Below are 14361 nucleotides of genomic sequence, written 5' to 3' on the forward strand. Positions count from 1 at the left end.
AATCTCCATTGTTCTTGGCTTGCAAAAAGAGACTAGAAACATACCAATATTTGTCGCAAGGCCATTCTGTTTGAACAAGCTGTATATGTCCAGGTTGACATACTTGGATGTTGTGTGGACAATGTTCATATGTTGCAAATGGCAAAAGGGGATTTCTCTGATCAAGTCACAAGGGCTTGGTCACTTGAGTGCCTCAAATGTTTGGTGAATTGCTTTTTCCCTTGTCCACATAACAATCTCTTGGAAGCATTTGTCCACCATATTTTCAGGAAGGTCTGCAACTCTTTCAACTCTAAGGTGTTCCTTAGGTTCCCTATCATGAACATCACTAGATTGCCCAACTTCAGGGATTTGTGCTGGTGGTGGGCTAGTGAGGAGTAAAGGTGGAGGTGGCAATGGTGATGGTGGGGGTGGTGGTGGTGGTGGCAGGGGTGGAGGCAATAGTGGCAGTGGTGGTGGCAATAGTGGCGGTGGCGGTGGTGGTGACGATGGTGGAGGTGGTGATGGTGGTGGTATTGGCGGTGGTGGAAGTAGTGATGGCAGAGGTGATGGTGGTGGAGGAGGTGGATCTCTAAGTAAATGTGTCTCTATTGATGTGCCAATAGATATGTCAATGGTTATGTCATCATTAGTGCCAAATTGAACTTCTCATATATTCTTGGCTGCAACAACCTTTTTATGTGGTACAATTTTCCTTTTTTGCAAGAGAAAAGTTTTTGTTAGTGAAACTAAATAAAGATAATAAGAAATTCAAATAGTCAAAGAGAAAAAAAAAATTAAATGGGCCCAAACTCCACCTTAGGCACTTTGGTTGCTTAGGAGGCCAAGGTTATTTAAATAACCTTGGCCCCTCCAGCCCCTAAAGTGCCCGAGGTCGAGCTCAGACGGCCACCAAAGTGCTCGAGGTGGCCGACCCAAGCTTGACCTCAGGCACTTTAGGGGCCGAGGTTATTTGAATAACCTCCGCCCCTTGGGCAACCAAAGTGCCCAAGGTGGCCAGCCTATGCTCAACCTTGGGCAGTTTGGCTGCCTGAGGGGTCGAGGTTATTCAAATAACCTCAGCCCCTTGGGCAACTAAAGTGCCCAAGGTGGCCAGCCCGGGCTCGACCTTAGGTAGTTTGGCCATCTAAGGGGCTAAGGTTATTTAAATAACCTCGGCCCTTCGGGCAGCCAAACTACCTAAGGTGGTTGGCCCGAGCTTGACCTCGGGCAATTTGGCCACCCATGGGGCCAAGGTTATTTGAATAACCTTGGCCCCTTGGGCAGCCAAACTGCCTGAGGTGGCCAGCCTGCGCTTGACCTTGGGTAGTTTGGCCACCCAAGTGGCCGAGGTTATCAAATAACCTCGGCCCCTTAGGTGGCCAAACTGCCAAAGGTGGCTAGCCCTAAAGAAGCAATCAAGAGAGAAGCAAGAAGAAAAAAATGGAAGTGGAAGCAATCAAATTGAAATTCACCCTTGGTGGCATCTTTCCTTCCCAATTTCTTGATTGTGCTGAATTTCTCATGCGCTCAATCTCTCCCGCTCACGTGCTCAATCTCTCCCGCTCATGCGCTCAATCTCTTTCACTCGCGCGCTCAATCTCTCGATCTCTCGCACACTCAATTTTTCGATCTCTTGCGCGCTCAATCACTCGAGCTCTTGCGCACTCAATCCCTTGATCTCCTTCGCGCTCAATCCCTTGATCTCTCATGCACTCCACTCATGGTGCAAACAGTAACCTAATCTTGGCAGCTACCCTAACCCTAATCCTGACAGCTGCCCTAACCCTAACCAATCTCTCATCCTGGCCATTCATTCCGAATAACCTAAATCTCAACCATCACAATATCTTTGATCTTATTTTATCTTATCGTTATTATTATATGTGAATTATGCTTCTTTATTTTATATATTTTAATGATGATATAACTAGCACCTATCAACTTTTTTGTTATTAGAGATATGATATTATTTTTTACAAATTATCTAGAAAGGATGCATTCTCATCAATATTTTGTACATATTTTGGAATCATTACAAGAACTTTAAAGAGTATAAATAAGGCACATTAAAATATATTGTACTATATCAATCTATGAATGGATGAATCCTCATCCAGAAATTTATTTTGTGTTGTATTAGATCCTAAACAAGAGGCACATGCTTTAAATATCATTGAGCAGTATTCACAATTATAGATAAAACTTGAGTTGTACTACAAATCAAATCTATCATTAAAGAATAAGATTTGACAAGATTTATTATCATCTACCACTTAAAATTTGACAACTTAACATATCACACGTGCTGATAGTTAGATTGGATCTCTTGGTTTGACACGCTATAGCAGAATGTCATTACTATATCATTATTAACTATCAAACTTGACGTGTTGAAAATCCTTCCTTGGATCTATGTGTATACATGCATCAAACATCATAATAGATGACAATAATATTAATACTGTCACATTTGCACATGTTAAATTTGCTATAGAATTTAAATTCATTTTGTACATTATTGATATTCTTGTTATTGCTCTATTTTCAACGCAATAGCGGGTGGGTCACCTGCTTCCGACTCCAAGGGCAAATGCGTTGTCGAGTACAACTGCGGCGGACTATTCTTTCGAGCCGCACTACTCAAGGGTGTCCCGTGTGTTGCGGTGACAAACTCCATTGAAGAGGTGACTTCAATGGAGCATATAATTACAGTTGGCAAAGAAAAATAGTATCTTCTCTGCGAACCTAGTGAGTACGCACTTTAAGTTTAAATGTTATCTCACAAGCTCTGTATGCAAGAGCGTGGCCACCCCTAGATGCTGAAACAGCATTAACAGCTACTGTTGAAGATACCCATGTTGGGCCGAGCTCACAACCTGCACAAGGTAAGGTCACGTGAGGCCTCACGCCATTTTGATTATAGATCGTTGTGAATATTCAGACACGAGGACTGAAAAGCGCACTGGTGGCACGTCAAAGAAGGACAAACAGACAAGCAATAGGAAAAAAGGAGGTACAAATTATATTTGCAATGGCGTGTGGTCTCATGCCATTCCTTGCAGGAGACACTTCTTCAAAGGCAAAACAAGCAAGCACCAGCCAAGCTCAAACTGACAGTGGTCATAAAAAGCGAAAGCACGTTGGACAGTCGTCGGGATCAAAGGCGTTTGATTCGAAAAGGAAGAAGGGCAACGAAAAGATGATAGGTAATGCCTCGCGGTTATGGTGTGTGTGCTCATGCCATTCATTGCAGATCAAGGGTTGAGTGAAAGCAGCCAGTCACCACCTCCTGACTCAGATTCCTATGGCAGACTCCCCTTCCCCAATCTCAATGGAGAGGTACAATAGATGAGGGATGCTTTTCAAGTCAGGGCCACGTTTTTCTCATCTCATCGTCTTCGAAGGGTGCAAGAACGTGCAGAAACCATGTTAAGACAGTCGGGTGAGGATACGGTCCTAGGTCACGCACTAAAACAGGCTATGGATGTCTTGTATTTTGAGATGGAGACTCGGCCAGATGATTTTCCCAAGATGGTTCTGGAAGAACAAGCCATCCAGCCTGAGCAGCCTATGGAAGAAATGCAGGAGGGGGATGAGGAGCCAGAGAAAGATAATGAGCAGGAAGAGCAGAAGGACGAAGAGGAGGACAAAGAAGAGGAGGACGAAGAGGACTTGGATGGTCCTCACAATGGTGACGATCACAATAACAACGACGACGATGATGACGACGATGGCCAGCCTGAGGTGGCCAAAGAGCAGCGGAGGAAGGTCATACAAGACAAACCATCAGGTAAATAATAGTACATCCATTCCACCATGCTTCCCTGCAAATTCACGCCCTCATGAACGGAAGCTAAGAGCTGCGGTTGCTTACAATCCACCACGCTTCCCTGCAAGTTCACGCCCTCGTGAACGGAAACTAAGAGCCGCAACTCTTTTGACACCCTACCCTTCGGATTGAGCCCAGCGAGAGTAAATTAGACCTGCCAGATATCAATCAACATATCAATCAACTTGTGGTGTGATTCCCCTAGCCAATCAACAGAGTCGGACTTGAGACCACTTTGATACCAAATGTAAGCTCCTGAGTTTGGACTTCCCAAGAGGTCACCTAGCTTAATACTATTCAAACCCAAGGACATTTAACCCCAAATATCCAGACCCTTAATCAATTGGAAAAGGGGATGCACTCTTGTTCATGAGCTTTTTCCTTCTATATTTGAATCCCTATGGATTTTCTCTCAAATTGTTCCCTTTGGTTGTTTACAGAAAATGAAGAAGAAACCTCTCCATCCTTCTCAATAGATTTTTGAGTTCTCTCTCTTTATGCTACTTATAAAAATCCATAGTGAAACATAATTGAAATTTAAAAGACCCAACTGAGCATTTCCCATGCTGCATCTGGAGCTTTCTTTGGATTCGAAAGCTCCATAGCCGTTTTCAGTTCCTCAGGCACGGGTAAATTGACCTCCCTCAGATCAATTCGATCGGCCTTGTCGAATGAAGCTGGGAAGTCACTCCAGTCCCACTCTACTGCAGGACCAATAACAAGGGCGAGTGTGAAGATGCGAACATTCGTCGGTATCTTCTTCTTAGCCATTATCCCATGGATCTCCCGCATCTCCTTGCCTTTCAACCGAGCCTTCATCTCGTTCAAGGCCTTCCAGAACTTGTGATAGGATTTGGAGTCGTAGATCATATAGTGGACTGAAGATTCCACCTTTGCAAGTCCCACCATTAAGTCAATGATGGAGCTGACTTCGTCTGCATGAGTGATCTCCTCGTTTGTGAAGTCCATCACACAAAAGATGTTCTTGACCTGCTCATCTCCGCGGGAAACGATGCTCCTCCACCTTTGATCCTCATCCGAATTCACGTATACCTGGTAAGGTTCTCGATAGGCCTCTGCTGTGGGGTCGAGCTGTTTCTGAAGCCGACGGTCGACATCCCTCTTAATGAAATTTAGATACTGATCCAACTTCTCAGCTTTACTTTTCATGGCATCCCACAGCAGATCGATGAACTTGGGGGCCCCCTTCACGTACTCGTCGATGTCTTCATTTGACAACTCCAACGCTTCCATCATCTCTTGCGTGGTGTCGATGCTCACCCTCTCCATGGCCACTTGCTCGAAGATCCAATCCTTCAATAGCACACGAGCTCTCAGAGTTGTGCACAAGTCATCGTATGTCACAATATGGCCGGGAGTCATTTTGGTCTTTGTTGAAGACTACCTCACCACGTAGAAGAGCATTAGCCACTGTCAGAAGGTCGTCATCGTCTAGAGACCGCGAGAAACGCAAGGCATTGAGCTTCAAATCATTGGGCTTCTGGCCATCCTCCACACCCATTGAGTTTAGCAACTCCCCGTCATGGTACCTCCTTAGCACATCTACCCATTTGTCAAAAACAACTTTTGTCGCGAGTAGAATTTTATGGATGCTGAGTGTGTCATTGACCACCAGTGTTTTCGAGAGAAGACTCGAGAATTCCTGCAATGGAAATGGCATGAGGCCACATGCTATGCCACATGCAACGAGGCTTACCTGCCAGGCGCTAGTTTCTAGTGCACGTCCTTGTCCTGGTTTTTGTGGCTTCTTCAGTTGAACCCAGAGCTTCCGTGTTCGTGCCAATGTCTCGTGTAGACCCGATTTATAGCACGTTTCTTGCTTGACATTCTGCGCGTGGGAGATGTATATGATAGATCGGAGGGGCGAGTTGCCTTTTATCAGGCGGACAACTCTTGTCTTGAAGACTTTCTTCACCTCCTCGCCCACCATAATATCCACAACTATCTCTTGCATCGCCAAGCTAGAATGCTGCCCGGAGACGGCATAGAATTGGATGTTCTGATCATCCAACACCTTCCTATTGATCAAGTCTGGAAACCTCATCTCGCCCTTCATTGTTCGGTAGTAAGGGATCACGTCTGCAATGTCGGGTGTTACTGGACTTGCCAGCATCTTCTGCTTCAGTTTCTCCACCCACTCATCAGATACTAGCCTGTAGTTGTATTTGCTTTGGATGTCGATATGGCTCACGTCGATTGTATATACTTTGTTGGAATAGTAACAAGTACTATTATCTACGACGATTTTTGCTGCCTCTTCTTGCTCTTTCTGCTCTTTAAGGCTCTTCTTTTTGGTGGGTGTAGTGTTCGAACCCAAGGCAATGGCATCACCGAGTAGCTTCTTTTTTGGAGCAGGAGAGTCGGACGTCGACTTGAGCTTGACCACCCTTTTCTGCTTTAGGGTAGTTTCCAGATCGACCCCCTTCCCCTTCGCTTCGCGAACTGGAGGCACTCTTAATGGCTCAATGTTGAAATATAGTTTTTGAACATCGCCGTAGGTGAGGTCTGTGGATTCCATGTGATCTTCATAGACCCGTAGCATCTTTGAAATTGTGGGCCTCCTGGACAACCTCTCCCTAGCTCCCTCTAGGAATTCCTCATAGCCGCTGCCCCCCTCCGGCAAGCCGCTAGGATGTGCAAGGTGGATCTTGAAGGCGGACGCTGTCTCTACCACAAGTGCTAGTCCATATTCTTGCATGGAACTGCATGGAGTGTCTGTCACTTGGATGAGGATCCCCGTGCATTCTTTTCTCCCACCATCTGTGTTGTACAGCCTCAGATCCTCGCTTTCCATCCCGAAAGTCCAACTGGTGAGCTCCTCCCCCTTCTCTGCATCCACATTGACAGTGGCTAGAAGAAGAACGCAATTCCTCGCCTGTTCAGAAATGCACAACAATTAGAGCTAACAGATGAAAAGCTAGCAGCTAGAAATAACGTGAGGCCACATGCCATTCACCACTGCATCAGATGTCTTGAGGCTACATCCTAAGATGGCGTGAGGCTACACGCCATCTGTAACCGGACTGCACTCGAGAGCCCAATCGGTGCATGCCAATTTTGCTACTGAATGGCATGTGGCCTCATGCCATTTTCTACTTGGCCTAAAAGACTTACCATTTGAAGCCGAATGGAGGCATGACAATCGAGGCCGGACTCGCTGGCGAATGTGCACTGTGTGTGCAGCGGATCTTAGCAGCAAGGCTACTCTGCCACTTACAGTTGGAGAGTGGCGCTGAAATCTCCTAGGACGCCAAGTGGGCTGCGTGTGGGTGGCGGAGTGGGCGGCGGAGTTGGCAGTGAAGTTACAAACTGGGTGTGTCTTGAAGTGGACGCCGATGCACACGAGCGCGATGCGAGCGCGAGTGTGATGCAAGCGCGAGTGGACGCCGATGCACACGAGAAACCTGTAGAGAAGGTAGATGAGCACGAATGTGAGTGTGATCGCGAGTGGGAGCACGATGCGAGCGTGAGTACGATGCAAAACCTAACCTCACACGCGTGAAATGTCACGACGGTTGGTAATCCCGCAACGTCATCATTCCTCAGACTTGGGCGCCACCATTAATTTCTGGATCGCCGCGCGCATGCATGCACATGAAATCCAAAAGAAATCCGCAATGTCATCATTCCTCGGACTGCATGCACGTGAAATCCAAAAGAAAGATCATGATTGGGATATCATTTAATACCCTCGCTATATTTATACCATGCATGATTGGATATTCCAAAGCATCTTGTATTTCCAAAAATGCCAGATGTTTAGCTAAATAAAGAATGGTATACAATGTCCTTCTTGATGACCCTGCAAAGAAGCATCTTGATCGGACACCACATGAGACCACATGAGCCTTACAATGTTTCAGGGGCATTTGCCATAGATCCGACCGTTATTTTGCTCCAAGATTTTACAGTTTGGTGTGCATTGACCTTTCCATCGACATTGCAAAGGGACATTATAATCAGATGCGGGATCACAAGAAACTAACATCACTAACTCTGGTTTCACCAAGATCTATGTAAGGAGTTATGAAATGAAAGGACCCTCTCTATTGAAATGTGTTTATGGTCCTAGGGGCATTGTGACATATCAAAGGATTTTGCATCAAGTTCTGTATTTGCATGTTTATCAAGCTACTAAATTGCTAAACCCTAAACCCTAAACCCTAAACATGTGGCAAATGCTGTGTGAAGAAAGATGCCCTTTCTAGGCAAATGCTGTAAGAGGCAGATGCCGAGCAGATGTATCTCAGGCTAGCGAAGGGGACAAATGAAAGCTAGCTATAAACATGACGGGATGCAAATAGATTACTAGGTTTGTCCTGCAAAAATCAAAAACCATAATTGAAAACATTGAAAATGCAAAAAGAAAAGTTTATAATATTTTAAGCAACTAAAGGAATGTAAGTAGGGCATGTGTTTGTAAGTTTAAAAATGCCTCAACCACTTAAATTCCCAAGTAAATAAAGTTGTTTCTATTTTTGGCACAGGTAAACTTTATAGCGTGTGGGCTCATGCAATTTTGAACCCAAAAATGCACCCAAAAATGCTCGACTAGCATTATTCTTTGAATGGCGTGTGGCCTTATATTGCCATAAATGGACGTACACACACAGCATAATTATTCCTTTACACGGCGAATAATCTTGGCGCGGATCGCTGACACGGCATGGCAAAGTTTGAATCACTGACATGGCATAGCTGGATCGAGGCAAGGACATGATGTGACAAAGTTCAACCTCCGACAGCAAAGTCTAGAAGCTACTCAGTTTGAAATTTGTCAGAGGAATCATAAGATCTAGTTTGTCAAAGGATTTGATGTGACGTTCAAGCGTGTGTTATTTTTGAATTCTCGAACTCATTCCTAAGTCTATCATTTTTGTGCGCCGTGTTCTTGGTTCCGCTGAGCGCAGTTAGCGCTGCTTGTGTAAGCGGCGTTGTGAGCTGTGGTTTATGCGTCTACAAGCGGTTGCGGCATTGCGAGCGCCATTGCGAGCGGCAGTTTATGCGAGTGGCAGTTTGTGCGAGCGGCGCTACGAGCAGTTGCGGTGTTGCGAGCGGCGCTACGAGTAGTTGCGGTGTTGCGAGCGGCACTGTCTTTGGTGTGGCTACCGCTTCCTCTTGATATTCGGCACTTGTGCTTCCTGGTATGTTCACCATGGAATGGCTTAGGACCACATTTAGAAATGGCATGAGGCCACATGCCATCTTGGGCCCTTGCAATTTCATGGCTAGCGTATTGTCATGTATGTTTTTACTTGCCTGCAGCTATGTGTATATCAAGATGGCATGAGGCCTTATGCCATCTTTGGCCCCTGCTAGCCTATTGCCATATTCCTTTTGCCTTGCTGCAACTGTATATATTTTTGTCTGGGTGACTAGTCACGCACACAAAAATATATACAGTTGCAGCAAGGCAAAAGGAATATAGCAACAGGCTAGCAGGGGCCAAAGATAGCGTGAGGCCTCATGCCATTAGTGGTACCACTAATGGCATGAGGGCTCATACCAATTTTGTGAATGCAAAATTTCACATGGGTGTCAATAGCATGTTTGAATAATGGCATGTGGCCTCATGCTATTGAGGTTGTTTGGTATGTTATGATTTAGGCCATTCTCCAATCATTTTTTGTATGGTCTTAACTTCTTTTCTGCACTTTCAGAATGGCCTTCAGGGTTGGGGAAAAGGTTTACATTTTGAATGGTGGGAAGAGAGTTGCAAAAGGGACCCTTGTGTCTATGGATCGGAACTTTGTTATACACTGTCAAAGGCTTGGGGAAGGCAATGCTGCTGTATCAGTAGAGACTGTCTTCAATGGGAATGTAGTCGCTATTGAACGAGGAGAGATGGTCGTTGAGGTAAATGTTGTTGTTGCCTTGAAAAATCTTCAGAAGAAAGCAGATGCTGGGGACAGCGCAAGTGCGACGCATGTTCCCTCCGTGGATCTTAAGAACCGTGCTACATGGATTCAGGCAAAGGTGTTTCTAAACAACCTCAAGGGGGAGGTGGTAGCTGAGGGCTTAGCCACAGTTGTCGATCCACGAGATGCGGTTGCTAATCAAGAATTGGGCTAGGATGATATTGGAGTTGCGATTTTAGAGGTTGTTGACACAGAAGAAAACAGTTTGACTATTGGAAGCATTGTGCGGTGGAAATTGAGGCACTTAGTGTTTGAAAATGTGAAGGATTCACAATCAAACACCACTACAACTGATGACAGAACATCTCTTCATGGGAAAAGAAAGTACACCTTCCTAAAGCGCAGCCAAAGGGATCTAAGCAACGAACCGAAAAGGCAGAAAATAGCGATGGAGGTTCAAATGGTCTCGACAGTTGCTTGTTGCAAGAGGAGATGCTGTCAACATGCTGATTGGGATGCTATTGAAGAGGAGAGAGCAAGATACAAGACATTGTCCTAGAAGGCAGCTCGCAATTTTGTGTATGAGGCATTACGGTCATCTGTTGATGCTTCAGAACATCAGGTGGGGGGCATGGTCTTCCAGAGGGGTTTGGTCTGCATGAAGGCATGGAGAATCATTTATGGAGTCCCTCAAACCACATTCTACAGAATCAAAACTCAGTTCGAGGAACAAAGGGTTTAACAGGTAGTCCATGGGAACGACGGTACGCACAAAACCAGGGTCATATTTTATATGGAGAGGCAATCTTCAAGAGGTTTGTCGAGACATGTAGCGAGCAGCAACCACATAAAACCTGCCTCTTGGAAGATGGAACACGAGACACCCAACGAGTTCTCCCTTCCATGTATACCAAGGGAGCCATATTGGAAGATGTGAATCGGGAACTCTAGAGTAATGGCTACAAGAAGCTGAGCCAATCTAGATTTAGTAGATTGTGGAGCAATAGGTTCAGGGATGTGAGTATAGGAAAGTACTCCAGCTTTTCAAAGTGTGACGAGTGCACTGCTATCAAAATGGCTTTGTCGAAGAATTCTTGCAGCGCTCAAGAGCGAGAGACGTTGGTTAGAAGGCGGCTCGACCACAACATCGAGCAGAGAAGCTGCAGGACTACATATTATCATAACAGAATTCTCTCCATGGAGAGACCTGACTCTTACCTCTGCATCACCCACGACAAAATGGACCAGAAAAAGATGTGCTTACCTCGACTCAATCCTGCCCCCAAGGCAATCTCTTCATCCATGCAGCTGACTGTGTCTCTGTTTGGCATAATTGCTCATGGGCATGGTGCCCAGAACTATGGGAACTTCTTTGTACCTCTATGGGGTGGCGGGGGTGCAAACATGATGATTGCATCCCTAGCAAAACACTTAAGGTCTCTGCAAAGTGCGCAGACTGAGCTGAATGGCCAACCCTTGCATAAGGCCCTTGTCGATCGAACCCCATACAGGGTTCAGCTGGAGGAGGAGCAAAGGCTTGCAGTATCGCGTGGGGCCCCATGCCATCCCAGTGAATTGTTGGCCGTCAGATTGTAGGGTTATCACGTGAGGCCTCATGCCATTCCGACGAGGCTGGTCTCCCGGTGAATGCACAGCCTCATCCAAACGAAGCAGAATCTCAAGGAAGTTCTTGCGGCCGATGTGGCCTTCCACCCCATCTTCTGCTCCAAACAGACATGCTGGCAGTGAGAACAAAAATATGTACGTCTTCGCGTACTTGGCGATGCTTGTTGCCAAAGGCATATTTGAAACGGTTACACTTGGCTTTCTCATGGTTAGGCACACTCATGAAGACGTCGATGCCATGTTCAGTCACCTGGCAGAGTCCCTCCGGCGATCCAATGTCCTCACCCTCCCACAACTCTATGATGAATTCCAAAATTGCATCAAAGGCACTGTTGAAGCTGCACTTGTGACAGAGGTTCCAGACTTTAAGGGGTTTGTAAGAGGCTACATCAGGGACGGATCCGAAACGTTGATTGGCCACTCCAAGCCTCTTCAGTTTCATTTCAGCATGCGTGACAGTGCTCCAGTGATGAGGTACAAGATGAGAGAATGGGACACAGTGTGGCTGCCAATGGATGCCATTGAACTCTTCAAGAGAGATCCCATAACTGGGGAACCTATGATTCCTCAGGGTTCCCCACGGCCGATGCACCCGGATGGACTCAAAGACCAGGAAAGTATAGTGGCCAGGATTAGACAGCATATTGCCTTCTGGAAGAGGGGGTTGGTGTTTGGTGGAGAATCCTATTTTAAGAGGTGCAAGCCTTTGCTCGAATACTGGGAGAAGATTATATCTGCTATCCAAAATGGGCCGGTTGTATATGAAGAATTGGAAGAGTCCTTTTGGCCAGAACCCAGAGCACCAGATAGTAGCAGAACAATGTCCTCTGGAAATGCAGTGACAGATAACGATGTTGAGGATCACTATTGTGGGCCGAGGAACAAGAAGCCAGATTCAGCATTCAATCCAGTACAAGTCTGCAAAAGAATGGTCGTGCTTGTCAGACCCAGTAATAAAAAACAAATGATATGGGTGGGGCGTTGCATCACTGATGCAGAGGAGGACGCGGAAACTAACTCCTTCAATGTAACTGTGGAGTGGTTCAAGCCAAGTTCCGGATATACGAAGGATTGCCTAGAAAAGAGATGGGTGCTGAATCCAAGGGATCCCAGTATGAGCATATCGGTGGATAATGTTGTGCATGGTTGGATGCGGAAGCAGAGTGCCACCATCACCTTGCCAGACCATGCAAGAGATGCAACAAGAGCATTTATAACCCGGGTTCAAGGTGAGATTCATTAATATTCCTTTATTAAGTTTCTAATGTATTTTATTTCAAGGTGAACAATCCGAATCTGAATCAGAGGAGGCGTGATGGCATGTGGCCTTACGCCATTCCTAGGTGAGATGATACAAATAACAAGTATAAATTCTTAGTTGTTCTAGCAAATCTTACTTAAAGTTCAAGGTGAACAAGCCGAATATGAATTCATCGGATTGTTATAACAAATTGCAAGGTGATGGCATGAGGCAATACGCCATTTGAGAGTGGTAGCCATTCCTATATGAGGTGAGTGAAATATTTATTAGAAATACCTCATTCAATTGTGCACTTCTAAGTTTTGGTCCACTCAGTACTGTTTGCATGTTTCTATTTTAATTCTTTCTCTAAAATGTTATTTAGCATGTGGCTTCATGCTATTGCTCTCCACAATCATGCATTGAATTTTTCTATCCTTGCATAATACTTCTCCATATATATAGCATGTGCGCACATGTGATATGGTTCATTAGGCCTGATATAGTGTGTGAGGTAAAACAAAGATGATGTGACATATGCATTTACCAATCACACATGCATAAATCTAATAATATGGCATGTGGCCCATATTAATGGCACATAAACCCATATTGTGGGCTTACGTGCTTTATGTACCATCATTCCCTTGCAGCGTGTGTGTTGGTTTCCTTTTATAACACAACGAACTCCATATTTTAGGGTGAAGAGCATTCTCATGGCAAGCACAAAATCTGTAAGTGAGGCAGAAAAGGAGACGGAGAAGGAGATAGGTGAAGATGTAGAATATATAAGTCTTCCAAACTCCCCATACTATACTCCAGGTGATCATTTTTCTGAACAAACGGCAACATTAACAACTATCGAGAACGCCCCAGTAACGTTAGAGACAACAATCCAAAGCAAAATAACTGACCCAGAGAAGGATGATAGTACCGCTGAGAGTACCAAAAAGGAGGTGTCCACTAGCGCTTAGGCTTATAATGGCATGTGCCCTCATGCCATTTACTTGATCACCAAATACCTTTTTCCCTTTGCACTAGTATATCTTAATACTTGTTTGAGAAATAGAATGGCATGTGCCCTCAGGCCTTTTACTAAATCACCTTTGAAAGAAATGCAAGCCTCTATGTCGTAAAAAAAAGGTACTAGAGAAATTCCTTAATAATATGAATGTTATTTAGTTTCATGAATGAGTTAAATGACTTCTCCAGACTAGCAATGCCTCTTGCTACACCTTCACAATTAGATTCGTTAGAAAAAGATAACATTGAATAATATCTAAATGTTCTCACCATTAAGTTATATGTTTGGCTAATAGGAATGATGTTCATCTTGGAAAGCTCACCACACGCTCAATGAACAAACAAATAGTGTGTGCGCGCATGCCATCGCTCTTTTTTAGCTTCAGATTCGGCTTGTTCACCTTGATAATGAGATTTATTATACAACCAGATGGACTCAGTCTGGACACAAAGTCACCGTGCTAGTCACCATGCCCCAGATATGTCTAGCCCCTGGACAAAAAACATATAATTTCACATCATTTTCAAATACTTGAAAATTTGTACCTAGTCCCATTTTACTGAATAAATCCCACTTTAACGAAATAGAGCTTTAAAGGAAAATCAGTTATGCCAATATGATGGTATAGTAAGTCCAAAAAAGTAGTCTCGGGGAGAGACCCATGGGAGGGTCGCAAAGTTGGGCCGTGGACGAAGCCCGTAGCAGAAATTGCTAAAGAGACCTACTAGGGGTGAGCACCCGCCGGACTTAGCAAAATAGAGCTTTTGCCATGGAACCAAAA

This window comes from Selaginella moellendorffii, unplaced genomic scaffold (genome assembly GCF_000143415.4).
Source record: "Selaginella moellendorffii unplaced genomic scaffold, v1.0 SELMOscaffold_0, whole genome shotgun sequence".
Classification (NCBI taxonomy): domain Eukaryota; kingdom Viridiplantae; phylum Streptophyta; class Lycopodiopsida; order Selaginellales; family Selaginellaceae; genus Selaginella; species Selaginella moellendorffii.